Source organism: Mastigoproctus giganteus, chromosome 2, assembly GCF_048544385.1.
Source record: "Mastigoproctus giganteus isolate SK-2022 chromosome 2, ASM4854438v1, whole genome shotgun sequence".
Classification (NCBI taxonomy): Eukaryota; Metazoa; Arthropoda; class Arachnida; order Uropygi; family Thelyphonidae; genus Mastigoproctus; species Mastigoproctus giganteus.
In genome coordinates this window covers 207,364,881-207,383,460 of record NC_143576.1, presented here as the reverse complement: position 1 = coordinate 207,383,460, position 18,580 = coordinate 207,364,881, and the positions used below count along the sequence as shown (strand labels likewise).

At 40.9% G+C, this 18,580-nt stretch overlaps 1 protein-coding gene across 3 annotated transcripts in view; it reads left to right on the top strand.

The window, feature by feature from the left end:
• Positions 1-18,580, top strand: part of peo (ubiquitin E2 variant domain-containing protein pendolino) — a 111,383-nt gene that overhangs the window by 16,653 nt on the left and 76,150 nt on the right. For 2 of the 3 annotated variants that reach the window (XM_090368935.1, XM_090368932.1), the window contains exon 1: positions 13,213-13,416. The exons of the other annotated variant lie outside the window; for it this stretch is intronic. The gene's annotated coding sequence lies outside the window, so the exon portion shown is untranslated. Of the gene's footprint in view, positions 1-13,212; positions 13,417-18,580 lie in introns of those variants that run through there. 3 annotated transcript variants of the gene reach the window in all.

The window sequence follows — 18,580 nt, the reverse complement described above, 5'->3', positions numbered from 1 at the left end:
GAAGGACAGGGTGGATGCCCTCGAAGAAACTAAAATGAGGGGCCCATCAAGCTCTCAGCTGCCCACATCAACGCCAGAGCTTGCACTTGGGCATCGCGTGACACATAGGCAACCCCCAAGGCAGAATGCGCTGGTCCCGAAGGAACTAGTAGTTGTTGGTGACTCTATTGTCAGGGAAACGGGGAACATGCTTTGTAAAAAGGATAGGTGGAACAGGACCAGGGTATGTCTGCCAGGGGCAAAGGTTGATGACGTTGTAGAGCGAATATCATCTTTTAAGGGCACAAAAGGTGATATAGTTGTACACGTTGGCACTAATGATATTAAGAGTAGGAGACCGGCAGAATTACTTAACAAGTACAGGTCACTGTTGAACAAAAGCCGAGAATTAGGGTTGAATTTGAAAGTGTCTGCAATTCTGCCCAGACACGATAGGAGGGAGTATATGTTGAGAGCCTTGTCGATCAATTCGGCCCTGGAAAGATTGTGCAAGGCTCAAGGGGTAGAATTTTTTTCAGCCTGGACTGTACTTGTTAACAGGAGAGATTGCTTCTACAGGGATGGGATACACTTAAATAGAAAGGGTGCAAGAATATTTGCTGATGCTATCGAGGCAGTGTTAGGTGGGTCGGAAAACTGCTAGCTTGGGGGGGATACAAAGACCAATAGATTGACAGTAGCCACTGGCAGAGGTGAAAGAGATTCTTGCACTGCTTCTATTAGAATAAGCAGAAGCCTGAAAAACAAGATGCATGATATTTCAGAGACTGCTGGGAGCCATTGCGGTACAAGTAAACACATGGGTTGTGTTAGGGTAGCTAAGAATAGAAACAGGTGCAGGTATACTTGCGTGTACACCAATGCTAGGAGTTTAGTAAATAAATTTGATGAATTTGAGGTATTGCTCAAAACATCAAAGGCAGATATTGTTGGGATATCAGAGACGTGGTGTCACACAGATATAAGGGATGCAGAACTGGAATTTGGGGAGTACAACGTCTACAGAAAGGATAGACAGAATAGGAAGGGGGGAGGGGTTATGCTATTAGTTAAGAAACACATAAAAACCAAGGAAGTGAAGCCAGTCGACATCGCTGGACAGTGCAGTGTTGAGTCAGTTTGGTGTGACATGAGCATTGGGAGATCAAAATTGAGAGTAGGAGTGTGCTATAGGCCTAATGACTCTGATGAGTATAATAAGGAACTGTACAGGGAAATAGAGTGGGCCAGTAAATCAGAGAGTCTTATAATGGGAGATTTTAATTTCCCAGATATTGACTGGAATTTGGGGGCTGGTCACTCACACACTAGCAGGGCTTTTGTGGATTTATTGGATGATTGTTTTCTATATCAGCATGTTCGGGAGGCAACTAGAGGCAGTAATACTCTTGATTTGATTATCAGCAGTGATTCTTCATGCATTAAGAATCTGCAGATAAATGAACCACTAGGTGGCAGTGATCACAGTGTGCTGAAGCGGGATTTACTCAAAGAGGTAACTACCATTAGGGGTAAAGGGAAGGGTTATTGCTTTCGTAAAGGCGACTACGATGGACTGAGACAGTATTTAAATTCTATACAGTGGGACCAACTGTTGATGTTACCAACAGCAAATTCAAAATGGGAGGCATTCAAAGAATTAATCTTGGAAGCTACTAGGCTTTACATACCAACTAAGAAATATTGTTCAAGGTTTAGGCCAAAATGGATGTCAGATGAACTAATGAGGCATATGGCAGAGAAGAAAAATGCATGGGATACTTACAAATTAACACATGACACAGAAGCCTATGATAGATACAAGTTGATATGCAACCAAGTTACAAAGGAGGTTAGGCAGGTGAAGGCAGATTACGAGAAATCCTTGGCAAGGGATGCAAAGAAAAACAGCAAAGAGTTCTTTACTTATGTAAACTCTAGAAGGAAGAGGACGAATCAGATTGGTCCACTTGATATTGATTGGTCAACTGTTGATGACCCTGCTCAGGTAGCTAACAAACTAAATGAATATTTTGCATCGACATTCACACATGAGGAGTTATTCAGTGAGGGGAATGCCAGAGGTGTATTCAACTCTAGCAGTAAGCTACAGAATCTTGAAATAACTGGGAGTAAAGTGGAGGAGAAACTGTTGAAGATAAACACAAGAAAGGCACCCGGGGTGGATGGGATCTATCCAGTTATATTAAAGGAGGCAGCAAAGGAAGTAAGCAAACCCTTAGCCATAATTATGAGAGCTTCCTTGGACTCAGGGGAGGTACCCATAGACTGGAAATGTGCAAATGTGACCCCAATTCACAAAGGAGGATCAAAGGGTGACACAAGTAATTATAGACCTGTGAGCTTGACTTCTGTTCCAGGAAAGTTAATGGAGGCACTGGTTAAAGAAGCACTGCAGGATCATTTAGACAAGACCTCAGTTATAGCTCGGACACAGCATGGTTTTGTTAAGGGGAAGTCTTGCCTGACAAATTTGATTGGATATTATGATGCAGTCACAAAAGAACTGGATGCAGGGAATAGCTTTGATATTATATACTTAGATCTTAGAAAGGCTTTTGATACTGTTGCACATGGAAGACTGCTACACAAATTGGAGCAGTGTGGCATTGGAGGCAAATTGCTGCTATGGATAAAGGGGTGGTTGAGGGGGAGAAGACAGAGAGTGGTAATCAATGGACACTGCTCATCGTGGACTAATGTTATTAGTGGAGTCCCTCAGGGCTCAGTGTTCGGTACATTATTGTTTTCTGTATTTATAAATGATATTGATGATGGTATATCAAGCTTAATGTCCAAGTTTGCAGACGATACAAAGGTTAGCAGGGTTGTCAAGGACACTACTGACACTATGCTGCTGCAACAGGATCTGGAAAGGTTGAGCAGATGGGCTGAGAGGTGGCAAATGAAGTTTAACATTGACAAATGTAAAGTACTACACATGGGAAACAGCAACTCCAGAGCAACGTATCAACTCTGTGGTACTACACTGACAGTGGTAGAGAATGAAAGGGACTTGGGGGTAGTTGTGCAGGCAGATATGAAGTTCTCTGAGCAGTGCAGACGGGCTGCAAGAGTAGCTCATGGAGTATTGTCAATGATATACAGGAAGTTTTCCAGCAGGGATAAGGAGGTGATTATTCCCTTGTATAAGGCAATGGTCAGGCCACACCTAGAGTACTGTATACAGGTCTGGAGGCCTCATTTCAAGAAGGATGTAGAGCTGCTGGAACGAGTACAGAGAAGGGCAACAAGATTGGTGAATGGAACAAAGGGGTGCTCTTACGAAGAAAGGCTTAAGTTTTGCAAATTACAGTGTCTGGAGACTAGGCACCAGCGAGGTGATCTGATAGAGGTGTATAAAGCCTTGAATGGTTTGAGCATGCTCAATGCTGATGGGATTCTTCCTCTAGCTCAGAATAATCACCTGAGACGGCATTAGTTCAAATTCAGGAAGGACAAATGTAGGATAGACGTGCGGAAATTTGCCTTTAGCCAGCGGGTGGTTGGTTGATGGAACAGACTCCCATCCCTTGTAGTGGAGGTTGATAGCCTAAATAAGTTTAAGGCTCAGCTGGACAGGTATTTTGAACGAACAGAGGTGTGAAGTGGAAGTGGGTTTTTTTTTTTTTTTTTGGCTGATGCTGCATAAGCTTGCTTTCTTGCATCAAATGCCTCTACTAATGCTAATGCTAATTCTAATGCTAATAAGAACATTCTTTGGTTCTCCAACTAACTTTGTAGGTCTCCTCTCTACCGTTTCCAGCAGATCTATGTCTTTCCATTTTAATGTAGTTTCCAAACCTGTATGCAGTATTCCAGATGTGGCCTGACCTCATACAATTTGTGTGATGATCATCTCTTTGTACCTGATGGAAAAGAGTTCCTGTGTATCGTTGACTGATCCCTATAAGCTTTTATAGCTCCTGTTTTCAGTGCTCAGTCGGACTGTTCAGTTACCTGTAGATTTTATTCACACACCACTACTTTGAATTTGTTGTTACCAAAATAATGATGCTAATTTGGGATTACTGCTACTCAAATGCATTACTTTGCATTTATCACTGTTAAACTTCAATTGCCATTTTTCAGCCCATGTACTTACTTTATCTACATATTTTGATGTAACAGTCCCTGATTACTGCCATTATCTACCTTTGTATCATCAGAAAGCTTAGACATTAATAAACTTAAAGTACCTACATCAATATCATTAATAAAAATTGAAAACGGTAAAGGGCCAACACCGGCTCCTGTGAAATTCACGTTAGTCCATGAAGAGCAGTGGCCACTTATTAACCACTTCTGCCTTCTGCCACTTAACCCGTTATCCATAGTAGCAACTTTCTCCTAATGCCACATTGCTGCAGTTTATTGAATAATCGTACTTGTGGTACAGTAAGAATGATGTTAAAGTTAATCATTGTATCCAATTCCTTTATAACAGCCTTATACACCGATGAGCCAAAACATTATGACTAGCGAGTCGTTATGCAAATCGAAGCAACTGCAGGTGAACTACGGCGCGTGCGCGGGTCGGGACACGGTGTAAAAACACCTGATACTGAGCTCCGTTAATCAGTGTTACTCTTGTTCTTCAGATGGCAAAGGCAGCATACTTAAGCGAGTTTGACAAAGGCCAAATTCTAATGGCCAGACGACTGGGTCAGAACATATCCCAAACGGCACGGCTGGTGGGATGCTCACGGTCAGCCGTGGTTAGTACCTACCGAAAGTGGTCCGAGGAGGGAAAACCCACGAACCGCCGGCGAGGTGTTGGACGACCACGGCTCATCGATGCTCGAGGTGAGTGAAGGCTCTCCTGGATGGTACGTGGCAACAGAAGGGCGACCTTGGCGCAACTCGCCGGTAATTGGAATGCTGATGATGGGAATAATGTGTCACAACACACACAGTACATCGAACCCTGCTTAAAATGGGGCTGCGTAGCTGCAGGCCGCTCCAAGTTCCCATGCTAACCATGGGAACTACAATCGGTACGCGAGCGTCGAAACTGGACCTTGAGAGATTGGAAGAAGGTCGTCTGGTCGGATGAATCACGTTTCCTGTTGCACCATGTGGACGGCCGGGTACATGTGCGTCGTTTACATGGGGAAGTGATGGCGCCTGGATGCACTGTGGGACGAAAACAAGCCGGTGGCGATGTGTCTTGCTTTGGGCGATGTTCTGCTGGGATACCCCGGTTCCAGTCATCCATGCGCCGGGCAATCTGACGTCTATCACCTACTGGAATGTTGAATCATCTTTCTAAGGGCACGTCTCAGACCTGCTTGGGATTCGAGCTGAATCTTACGAACAACCAAAAATTTGAGAAGAGGAGATTTCAAGCACACATGCAGCGGGTGTGGCAGGACTGCGGGGGAAATCACCAGGAGGTTCATCCTAGATATTAGCAAGTCTATCCAAAATCCCCAATATGGTTTTCTCCAGGCCTGTATGCCACGTAGTTGCTTACTGGCCATGGTGCAATAAAGGCAAAACTAACAACCTTTGGCCTAGAAGAGGACCCAACATGCTCCTGTGGAGGAAATGAGGACTGGGATCACCTTATGCATGAGTGCCCCCCTCTACGATGACCTCCGCTGGCAGCTTATCACAAAGCTGACTTATATACCAAAAGGCAAAGAAAACCACCTACTAGATACTAAGGAAGAGTATCAAGCTCTCACCAACTACGCACAGCAGCTTTTCTTGAGGAGAAGACAACTAATCGCAGCAACGTGATAACCCTCTACTAAATGAACCCAGGGACCCCGATGGTACTGGAACAAGGCAGCTAAACTTGGCCAGCATTACCATCATTGGTGTGAACTACCATACATTCTCCAAAGATGTCACCCACCAAAGATAACTACCAAGTGAAGAACCTTTGAATAGAGACAACTCACAAATTACGACAATCTAAGAAAGACAAAAGGTTCGTATACTTCTGGACTTGACTCTCACAGATGTGACCAACAAGACAATCTCCTAGATACTGACAACACCACCGGCATGCCATTAGATGTCAACTGCTTTTCTTGGCCAACTAGCATTTCGAACCGGGTACCCTAATTTAGTTCACTTTAATCCCCCCTCCCCTGGTAGGGAGAGGGAGGGGCCGGGTTTCTGTCTCCTCCCCCTCCCGCCACCCCCTTTTTCTTCTGGTGGGGCCAGTCCCTACTGACCTTTATGGGATTGCCTTCCCTATCATCCCCATATTTCTAACTGTCCCCCCCTTCCTCAATCTTCACTCCTACTCCAACTAAATATGCATTTTATTTATTATTATTTATTTTTTTTTTTTATTTATTTTTTTTATTTATTATTATTTTTTATTTATTTATTTATTTATTTATTTTTATTTTAAGGCCCTTGCTACTGAAATCTTAGGAAATTAGGTGGCCTGCCAGAGTACTTACTTCTAATGCGATCCCTCTATATCTGACTTGCCTCCTCGGGGCTAAGTGTGGGCAACGGGGGGGGGGTCCCACTAGGGGCCCAACGGCTAAAAGGTCAGAGGAAAACACAACATGACACTACACAACATAAACATGTATCTTACACTTTTTAAAATCTCTGACCTTCACAGTGTTCTGTGTTTCACAAACAGAGTACACAACACGGAGATGGGGGAAACCCCTGGGACCGTTAGACAATGAACACTTTACACTTTACCTAAGCATCACAACTGCCTGCAAAGTTATCTCACTGAGAGAAGAGTTGTGATCCAGGCACCTTACTCTAGAGTTGAAAGACAGATCTACAGAGGATGCCCGCAGGGCTCTGTGCTTGGACCGCTCCTTTGGAACTATGTATTGGATGAATTCCTCTCCATGGACCTTGGGAACGTCCGGGAGCTGGCTTTTGCGGACGACCTAACCCTGATCTTGGAAGCTGACTCAAGGGCTCAGATGGAAACAACAGCAAATGGAGCCCTATCCGTCCTTCAGGAATGGACCAGAAAGCACCACTTGCAAATATATCCAACCAAGCTCAATCCAGTCTCCTCAAAGGATACCGAACACCCACAAGGCCTGCACAAATTAAAATTAACAACAAAACCATAAAACTGGTCATGGAACTAAAGCACCTGGGAATCATTCCCGACAGTAAACTATCTTTCCTACCACATCTGAACTACATCCAAACAAAGATGAAGCAGCAATGGTGGCAAGGATTGTCCGTCTTGACTGGGGCCTAAAGAGGTGCACACTCGCCCTCCTCTGCAAAACAGCCTTCATTCCAGCAGCTACATATGCCTCAGGTGTGGGGTTTAACAAGGCTACAAAAGCGGCAAATAGCAGGAAACTCAATATTATTCAGCGACCAGTTATTCTTACCATGATGCGTGCCTGTAACACCGTCTCCACCCACGTCCTGCAAGTGATCACGGGAGCCTTGCCTCTTGATCTGGAGGTGATATGCACAGGCACGCTATACCAGCTTGGACGAGGAAAGAGCACGACGTACAGGGACCACATCACGGATCCCGCTGGGAATCGATCTGCAGAAAAGAAACGACTACAAAACTACCTCCAATCCGTATTGCAACAACGTTGGATGGAGTCCACAAAAGGGGGGATAACTCGCAAGTTCATTCCAGACGTACAAACAACGTATTCAAAACCGCCTTTGTGGTTCTCCCCGGGACTGTGTTGTACTTACTTATTGACAGGACACGGTGCTATACGCAGCAAGCTAACAACACTGGGAATAGCCAACAATCCATTTTGTGCATATGGATCACAGGAGGCTGACCCTGCCGCAACCACCAAGCCCACTTGACTAGATAGCAACCCACTACCATGAAAACTACAGTGCAACCAACCCCCACTACCATGAAAACTACAGTGCAACCAACCCAAGCAGCAATGACTTGTTGCCTGGACAGAGGCACTTGACCACAATAGGATAGGATGACGCTCTCACGAAAATCAGAGCAAACCAGATTAAGACACCCATCCCCGGTTGTGATTCAAATTCGGAGGAGACTGACTACTAAACGCAACGCAGCCTGGAGAGATCTCCACATCCCGACAAATCATCATGAAATGTGACTAACTGAAACATGACTACTGAATGACCAACAGATCCGGCCAGTAAACTCCACTTCCCGGACAAGAGTGATGAAAACGTGACAAACACTGGACTTGACTACCACTTGCAAAGACTACAATCAAGACAGAATGGACGGGACCTGAATCTCATAAACGACAACTACCTGATCAGACCTCTGTGGAGGCAAGACGGATACCACTGGACTTTACAGTGCAGCTCTGCTGCAAAGCGCCTTATTGGCGATTTAAATCAAGCTCCCTCTCTCGATTTACTTTATACCCTCCTCCCCATAGGGGGGGGTGACGGTTCTCCGTCTCCCTCCTCCCTGCCATTCCTTCTCTCCTCTGGTGGGGCCTGGGCAGACCCTACTTACCACTGGGGTCGTCTTCTCTATCGTCCCCATTCTTCAGTCTCCCCCCCCCACTCTACCTATATCCCAGAGTATGCCCTAACATCAAAATTGAATCATGCAAAATTGAACATCGCACGACTTTTGGCTACCAATTCTAGCGTTTTCCCCCCTTTTTATTTTATTTTTTTTATTTTATTATTATATTTTAATTTAATTAATTATTATTATTATTTTTTTAAAGTCCTAAACACTGAAATCTCAGGAAACTAGGCGGCTGGACCTGCCAGAGTAAATAATATCTAAACTACTGGGTACCTGGTCTGCCTCCACGGGGCAGTGTGTGGACAACATTGGGTCTCATTAGGAGCCCAGCGGCTAAATGAACAGAGGAACAACGGTACACGACATTACACATATACATAATCCATACACTTTTAAACCTCTGGCATTGACAGTGTTCACACTCACAATGTATACTACACGGAGATGGGGGAAACCCCCGGTGCCGTTTGACACTAAACACTCTCTACACCTAAACATCATGTTACAGGACACTAACAAAATATGCACAGGACCTCTTTGACAGAAGACGAACCTTCCCAGTGCCACAGTCCCAGCAACCACAACCAACATAAACCCTACCTAACTCCTTCAACGAAACCACCAAAGTCTACCAAACCGACCTGGACCAAACTACTTAGGACAGGACCACATCCCATGAAAGATAAACACTGATTGGGCTGGACCAGACCCTGGATGTTACAACCACGGATAAGACCCATGGATTCGACCCAAGCAGACATATTGCTATTATGTGACAATCACGGACTGGACTAAACACCTCGATGTGATAACCACATAGAGGTGTTTGGACTCGACCCAAAGATTTGACAAAATAACAAGCATATTGTCACCGAGCCTTATTGGCGATCTGTGCCAATTCCCTAGCCTGGCCCACTTTAGCCTCCCTGGTGGTGGGGAGGTTGACAGGCCTCCTGTCCCCTCTTCGCCACCCTTCTTTTTCTCTCCAGTGGGACATGGGCATGCCCCACTGACATCTGATAGGGGTTGTCTTCACTATAACCCCATCTTTCTGTCTTTCTCCCCCCAGCCTTCAGTCTCCCCCCCTCTCTATTTTCACGCTATCGTACGCCCCACACGTCAAAACCTAATTTTGTCCAATTACTTTTCGCTCACATTTTGGCCTCTCAGAGTTCAAGTGCTCTCCCCACGCAATCGATTATTAAATAATCACTATATGTATATATAGATTTATTTTTATTTATTTATTATTATTTTTTTATTTACTTTTTTTTTGAAGGTCCTAGCCACTGAAATCTCAGGAAATTAGGTGGCAGGACCTGCCAGAGTAAATACAAACTATTAGGTCCTTGGTCTGCCTCCACGGGAACGTCGGGCCTCAGTAGAGGTCTGGCGCCTAAATGGCCAGAAGAACAACGATACATGACACCACACATTCCAAGATCCACACACTTTTAAATCTCTGGCCTTTACAGCGAACTGTATCACACCACAATGTAAACTACGAGATGTGGGGAACCCCTGGTGCCATCTGACCCTAAATACACTTGACCCACAAACTCGACCCAAGGATTTGACCAAATAACAAGCATATTTCCAGAGTCTTATTGGCGATCTGTGCCAGCTCCCTTGCCTGGCCCACTTTAGCCTTCCTGGTGGGGGGGACAGTTGATGGTCCTCCTGTCTTCTCCTCGCTACCCTTCTTTTTCTCTCCAGTGGGACATGGGCATGCCCCACTGACATCTGATTGGGGTCATCTTAACTGTTGACTCGATCTTTCTTTCTCCCCCCCCCCCTAGCCTTCAGTCTCCCTTCCCTCTCTATCTTCATGATAGCGTACGACCTACACGTCAAAATCTAACTTTGTCCAAATTATTTTCGCTCACATTTTGGCCTTTCAGACTTCAAGCGCTCTCCCCACGCAATCGATCAATATTAAATAATCATTATATGTATATATAGATTTATTTATTCTTTTTTTTTTTTTAAAGGTCCTAGCCAATGAAATCTCGGGAAATTAGGTGGCAGGACCTGCCAGAGTAAATACAAACTATTAGATACCTGGTCTGCCTCCATGGGGCGAAGTGCGGGCAACGTCGGGCCTCGGTAGAGGTCTGGCGGCTAAATGGCCAGAAGAACAATGGTGCATGACACCACACATTCTAAGATCCACACACTTTTAAATATCTGGTCTTTGCAGCGAACTGTATCACGCTACAATGCAAACTACGCGGAGATAGGAAAACCCCTGATGCCATCTGACCGTAAATACACTTTACACTTTTACCTACACATCAGTCTGCGTGGGTTGCACAGTAGTATCGTCACCGTCCACCCCACACTGGATGGAAATGGTCCGGATTCGAATCCCGTCGATGACGCGAGGAACTTTAATGAGCTTTTTTCACTCGGTGGCTGAGTTAGTCGGTCTCAGGCGTAGATAGCAAGGTTCTCCCCCCCCCCCCAGAAACCGGAAGTTTTCGTCCACGAAAACAGGCAAATCGACCATAGGACACACGCAATTAACAGACATAAGATACACAGCACGACAGATGAATTTAATTATTCGGGTGGCCTAAAAATAATAGTTTGTTTTACCCAAACATCATTGCTGTCCAGGTGCACCCTTTTATGGCAGTGGTCTTCCAGCAGGATAATGCGCCATGCCACACCACCCGGATTGTTCGAGACTGGTTTGCGGAACATGAGGAAAACTTCTGGGAATTTCCCTGGCCTCCAAATTCCCGAGACATCAATCCCATCTAGCATCTGTCGTTTGTGCTGGAACAGCAACTCCAATCTGCGGCGTTTCAACCATGGACCTTACAGGAGTTAAAGGATCTGCTGGTTACGTGTTGGTACCAGATACCACAAGACATATTTAGAAATCTTGTAACGTCCGTGCCTCGCCGAGTACGAGCTGTTTTGGCTGCACCTGGAGGACCAACATCATATTAGGTAGGTGGTCATAATGTTTCGGCTCATCGGTGTAGTTGCTTCATAGGAGTGGAGCCATAAGGCACTCACACCTGTACTGACTACCTTATTGCTCCATCATTCTTATGATCAGTTCATCTGATATACATTTTTGACGTAAATCTTGAATAATATTTCTTAATTGGTGTAAAACGTATTTACTTATTTAACTATTACTTATTTAACTATTGATTCCATTATTTTTCCTGGCACAGAAGTGTAATTTATAGGTCTGTAGTTACACTTTTACCCTATGAGCCACCCTTGTGAATAAGAGATACATTTACACATATTCTGAAGATATTTCTTCTGAATCTAAGGACGAATTTAGACATTTACACATCTCCAATCTGGAGAAGTGAAAATGTGTACATTGGAAGTGGATTTGGATGTGTTCAGGAGATGTTTCTCCTGAATCTTAGTGTTATGATCTAAAGTTTAACTACCTATTTGCAGTCTTCTTTTAATATAATTGGATAGATTCCATCAATCTGTACGTTTTGTTCACTTTTCTTTGCAACAATTTCTCTTCCATGTTCCTTTCCATTATTATAAAAATTTTTAACTCCAAATCAGTATTAGATATCTTCTGCGAACCGCATCTCTAAAAATTTCTTCATGTGTGAAAGTAGACACAAAATGCTTATTCATTTTATCAGCAATCTGTGCAGGATCATCAATAGTTACACTTCATGTTCAGTGGACCAATGTTTGCTTTTCTTTGCACTCTTGGCCAACGATCTGGTCTGTATTTATTGTAGGACTCTGTATCTCCTGAAAATTTATAAGCACTACAAGGATTTTGCTTCTCTGCTGCTAAGCTGATCAGTTCATCTGATATACATTTTTGACGTAAATCTTGAATAATATTTCTTAATTGGTGTAAAACGTTTAGTGGCCTCTACGACCATTTTTCTGAATACTTTCCATTTGGAATTTACATTTTTCAACATCTGTTGTCCAACTGACACGAGCTTAAAAATGTCTTAAATCAGTAAAAAACGACTCTTTTCTTAGTACCAATTTTCATGGCCCAAAAATAAAAACGCATGTAAAAAAAAAAAAAAAAAAACAATTAAAAAGGAATAAAATGTCACTCTTTATTTAACTTTATAAAAATAAGTTATTAATTATGTGTTCCCTGCGTAGATTTTAAATAACAAAGAAGAGCGCTAATGCGAAATTTATGTCGCATAGCAACTTGATGTAGATAATCTTATCTTTAAAACTGGGTTCGACATTCAATCAATTTGTATACTTATATCTGAAGTTAACCGAAGACTATAAATGGTTTCGCACTTACGTGTCGTGGCTTGCCATATTCATGAATATTATGCGATGGTAATAGAATTGTGCAATTATTTGTGTATTTTCTAAGGACAGGTATTTTTTGATTATTACTTATTTTTTTTCACGGACAGTACCGGGCTGCCGACCAATCTTTGGGAAATGTTAGTCCAAGCCATTGTAGTCATCTTTGAGAAAACAAAATCCTTTCTCTTTACCCTTGACAGCAGTATTTTATTTAAATGAATCCCACATCTATATGTTGTGATCACTGTCACTTAAAGATTCCTAATAGTGAACACCTTGTTCTGCTCATGCCATTTATGACATGAAGCACTGTATTATCGAAGTGTAGCAGCATTACGAAACGTCTTAACACTAGATGTCGCAAAAATCCAGCTTGCTGCCAACCGGTTTCTAAACTGCTTGTTCTATGATTTGCCTTATATATCGTTGTGCTTGTTGGAGTAGGCGCCTGGTTTGTCAGGCTGGGTTGAGTGGTCGTATGTAGTATGCCATTAAATAAAAACAAATGATGCTTTTTATAATGATAGTGTCAGCTGATACATAAGGGACTACAGTATGCGATTGTACGTTACATGTATTATTTACGAGTTTTAACACTGCAAGAGCAAATTAGACTTCCGAATTAGAAGTCAAGCAAAACATAGGAAAACAAGCTGTGTTGTGAGCGATAAGTAAGCTTATTTAATTTTTTTATGTACTGTGAAAACGTACGTACATATTCGATAGAGTTAATGTTATTTATTAGGTGTAATAACGTTTTGTTAACTTTTTCTTGTCTTTTTTTTTTTTTTTTTGTCGGAGCAACTGGTATTTTTTTTCTCTAATGCGGAGTGCATAGTTGGCAGATGTGCACTGTTGTGGTGCCGTTGTCAATAACTGCATTTTTGCTCTTCCTCGACGAGAATATTCATTATTATTTTAGTTTAAATGGTATTTTAATTTAAATAATATTACCTAATCATCCCAGCATTTGTAGACAAGTCGAAGTTATGCGTGATTAATTAAAAACAAACAAAAAAAAAATGTATATACAGTACGTTACACGGTAAAAAGTAATAATAAATATGTTCTCACTAACGTAGTTTTTTTTTTTTTTAATGTATTTGTATTAATGTATTTTAATGTATTTTATAAAAGACTAACTAAGAAGCGTAAGTATATTTATAATATTGATTATAACAATACCCAATTTTTAATATTGAATTAAAATATATATTAAATTTCGGTAATTTTGTTTAAATAGGGACTACACAGCTCATATCTGCCTTGGCACACAGGGTCCTGAGCTGGATATCATCATTCTTTTCTTTCCTGGTGATTCTCTTCTACTTCTAACTGTTGTTTTCTCTCTCTTTGTGTTTCTTTGAGTAACTCAGAATTTTTTTTTTTTTTTTTTGCTGGTGCAGCATAAGCCTCAGGCTTCCTTGCACTATATGGCTATTAATAATAATATTATTATTGCTGCAAAGAAGCTAGCCCGTATATTCACGTTTGTTTATTTATTACCTACAAGCAGTGGTGTATCATTCGCTGGTGCAGCTGCACCAGAACTCCAAGCCTCCGGGTGGAGAGGACAAAAGAGAAAAATGACCTTGAGGTTCAATAAAGAAATACTGAATCAGAATCTAAGCTGGTGCCACTGGAAATAAGCTTAATTAATTATCGTGGGAATGAAGAATAAGTTAATAATAAATGAATAATTACAGTTCTGTATGTTTCATGAAAGACACTCGATATTAAGTAATATAAATAGTAGAGAAGTATACTAAACCAAATTTTTTGCTAAGTATGTTTATTGAACCTTAATGTGGAAATAAATGACATCCAGGCAAGGTCTAGATGTAATTAATTTCCACTTCCAAGGCCCCCATTGATTCAGTTTATTATTATAATTAGCTATATGGTGCAAGGATGCTTTTGCTGCACCAGCCAAAAAAAAAAAAAATTCTGAGTTACACTGAGAGAGAGTGTGTGTGTGAGTCAGAAGTAGAAGGGAATCATCAAGAAAGAGAAGAATGATGACGTCCAGCTCAGCACCCTGGGTGTGCCAAGCCCATACTTACCAAATGCTGAGCCCCTGGGGTTAATATATGGCTCTGCTTAGGTGTAATTTATTTATACATTAAGGTTCAATAAACTTAATTAGCTAAAAATTGTGTGAGATAGTATATTTTATTTATTTATTTATATTATAGACCTGTAAGTTTAATTTCTGTAGAAGATTATGAAATAGGGATAGATATTCCTATGCACGGTGCCATCAGGTGGCATGTGGGAAGATTTTCTTAGGCATGCCAATGGTAAGATACTTTAAATTCATCTTATATTTTGGTTACACTTTTCAAAGTGACATTTGGCAATGATTTTTATAGCTACAGCGAGCAGAAATGACATCCACATGATAAATGGTTGCTGACTCTTAGGTTTAACTAATCACATAGCCTATTATAAGGTTGACACTTAAAAGAACTGTATGCAAAGAATAATTTTCATATGGTATATTTAAGTTTTAGTAGAGTTATTGATACCATCCTACATGAATACTTTTGTATAAATTGGAATAATATTCATTGATCACAGGGTACAATGGTAGACAAAAAATTGGTTAAATAATAAGATACAAAGGGTATGGGACCAGGGTCTTGAGTGGAGTTCCACAGGATTCAATTTTTGGTTCATTGTTATTTCTGATATTTGTTAATGATATTGATGAAGGCATAACAGACTTTGTGAAAGTTTTCTGATCACACAAAGGGTGGTGCACGATAGTAAACAAAGTATGCTGTTTCAACATTATTGCATTTTGGTGATAGAAATCCTAGCTTATGTTCTTGAGAAGCAACAAACCTAAGGCAGTTGACAGTGAAAAAAAATTATAAAGAGTAAGAGCATTTATTTCTTCAGTTAGCTTTAGTTAATGGGGCAGAGGTGGTAAAACTGGATCTTTAACGCTTGTAGACTGGAAAAAAAATTGTGCCTCAGTATAATGCCAAGTTTGCAGACGATACGAAGGTTGGCAGGGTTGTTAAAGACACTAATGACAGTATGCTGCTGCAACAGGATCTAGAAAAGTTGAGCAAGTGGGCTGAGAGGTGGCAAATGAAGTTTAACATTGACAAATGTAAAGTACTACATATGGGAAGCAGTAACCCCAGAGTAACGTATCAACTCTGTGGTACTACCCTGACAGTGGTAGAGAATGAAAAGGACCTGTGGGTAATTGTGCAGGCAGATATGAAGTTTTCTGAGCAGTGCAGGCATTCTGCAAGAGTAGCTCATGGTGTCTTGGCAATGATATACAGCAATTTTTCCAGCAGGGATAAGGAGGTGATTATTTCCTTGTATAAGGCAATGGTCAGGCCACACCTTGAGTACTGTATACAAGTCTGGAAGCCTCATTTCAAGAAGGATGTAGAGCTGCTGGAACGAGTACAGAGAAGGGCAACAAGATTAGTGAATGGAACAAAGGGTTGCTCTTACGAAGAAAGGCTTAAGTTTTGCAAATTACAGTGTCTGGAGACTAGGCACCGGCGAGGTGATCTGATAGAGGTGTATAAAGCCTTGAATGGTTTGAGCATGCTCAATGCTGATATGATTCTTCCTCTTGCTCAGAATAATCACCTGAGAGGGCATAAATTCAAATTGAGGAAAGTCAGTTGTAGGATAGATGTGCAGAAGTTTGCCTTTAGCCAGAGGGTTAATTGGTGTAACAGACTTCCATCTTTTGTTGTGGAAGTTGATAGCCTAAATAAATTTAAGGCTGAGCTGGACAGGTATTTAGAATTAATGGAGGGGTGAAATGGGAGCAGTTTTTTTTTTTTTTTTTTTTTTTGTTTTTTTTGGCTGATGCTGCATAACCTTGCTTTCTTGCATCATATGCCTATGCTAATAATATTTTACAGGATATTAAAATAACCCGCAAATAGTAACTGTAACTAAATATTGATTGATTTTATGCCAGTTGGGATTTTTTCAACTAATTCTTGCACTGTCTTTAATATTAACTCATACAGAAATATATAGACAGCTATGTTTGCCTTAAGAAAATTGCTAAATTTTGCATAAACAATTGTCTTTAATAATATGACATTTCATTATTGGGTTAGGCACAATTTCACTCCTAAAATATTTGTTACCATACTTTTTAAAAACACCTCATGGTATAAACAGATTTTGGTTAGGATTGTAAAAGAAAATAAACAAAGTTATTTTATGTTCCAGTTATTTTATTATTTTTACCCATTTATAGTATTCCTTATCATTAAGCCCCTTGTCTGAAAGGAAGCTGTTATTAGGCATAGATGCATAAATGTGTATTATTTTCTTGTCTGTCCATCTTCATGTAATAAGCTCTCTCCCAGTGGATGATTTACATGCAATTTTATATTTAGGTCTGTTAGAAAAATTTGTTGAGCCATTCCAAATTCCATTAATATTTGGCAAATAGAAATTTGACAATTTCTATTTTTCATTCATATCACAATGACCATCTATATACTGTATATATTGTAGCTTAAGCACTGGATATTATGTTTGTTGCTGATTGGAGGAATGAATATGCAGTGTGGTAGATTTGCAGAAAAGAAATGATCTCAGTTCACACAAAAGTTTCTCTTTGAAGAAGCTCTATTTTGTTATTAATATTTGTTTATTACAGTTAATCCTCATAACACGGTAGTTAGGTTCCTATAAAATGTCACGTTGTGCGAAACTGTGTTATATGGGACTAAGAAAAAGTCCAAAACTAACAAAAATACACCATTCTAGATTTTGTGTATCGTCTACTCTCTTTAAAAAAAATCAGTAATCTGGGTTTGTTTGCTTTTGCTTGATAAATCTTTGTGAATTTCATCATATGGAACTAAGCATTTTTGAAGCTCCCTTTTGAATTTTGGTCTCCTTTCATTCAAGAATCTGCATTCAATTCAAAAATAAGATTCTAATTGCTCGCCTAACTTTATTCCTTCCTGTATGCTTTTTTGTGTAAAAATTGGAAGATAAATTCTAATCTTCGCTATCATCCTCTGAATTGGTTTGGTTTTACCTCCGATGCCATTTCCACCAACTCTGCTTCGCCAGCCTCTTTTTCTACTAGTAATTCTTGAACGTCTGCAGTAATCATATTTCTTTTTTTTTTTTTATTAGGAGCATAGGCAACTAAGGCCATTACTCCATGTATATTGTCTATAAATTGCATTTGTCCTGAGGTAGATTTTCTGTTTTGCTGGACAAAAAACCTGAGTTTCCGGGAGAAAAAAAAACCATGCTACCCTCACCTGAGACCGACTAACTCAGCCATGTTGTGAAAAAGACCCATAAAAATTCCTCCCATCATCGACAGGATTCGAACTCTGGTCTTTTTTACCTGGTGTGGGGAGGATGTGGTACTGTGCTACCACAAGGGCTTCAGTAGTCATATCAAAATCTTCCCCTCCTACCGACATAGCAAGTTCTACTATTGCACCGATTCTGTTTTCTGCCGGTTCAACCATACTTCCTGAATGAACTGACTCTGGCCATAAGTTTTTCCACATGCATTTAACGTTGATAGTTTTACTTCTTTCAGCGATAAAGCTGTGATTCTGATACAGTCCGCAATTGAGAAATGTTTCCATGCCTCCATTACTTCAATAGATTCGGAACCAATTTTTTCCAAAATCCATTGTAACAATTTTCTGATGTGATGAGTGTTAAAGGTGGATATAATGTGATAAGTGTTAAAGGTGGATATAATGCCTTGATCTAATGGCTGAATGAAAGAAGTTATATTAACCTAGTACAACTGTGGTGGTAGGAACATAACTTCAACGTTTGGATGATTTAAATCTTTTGGAT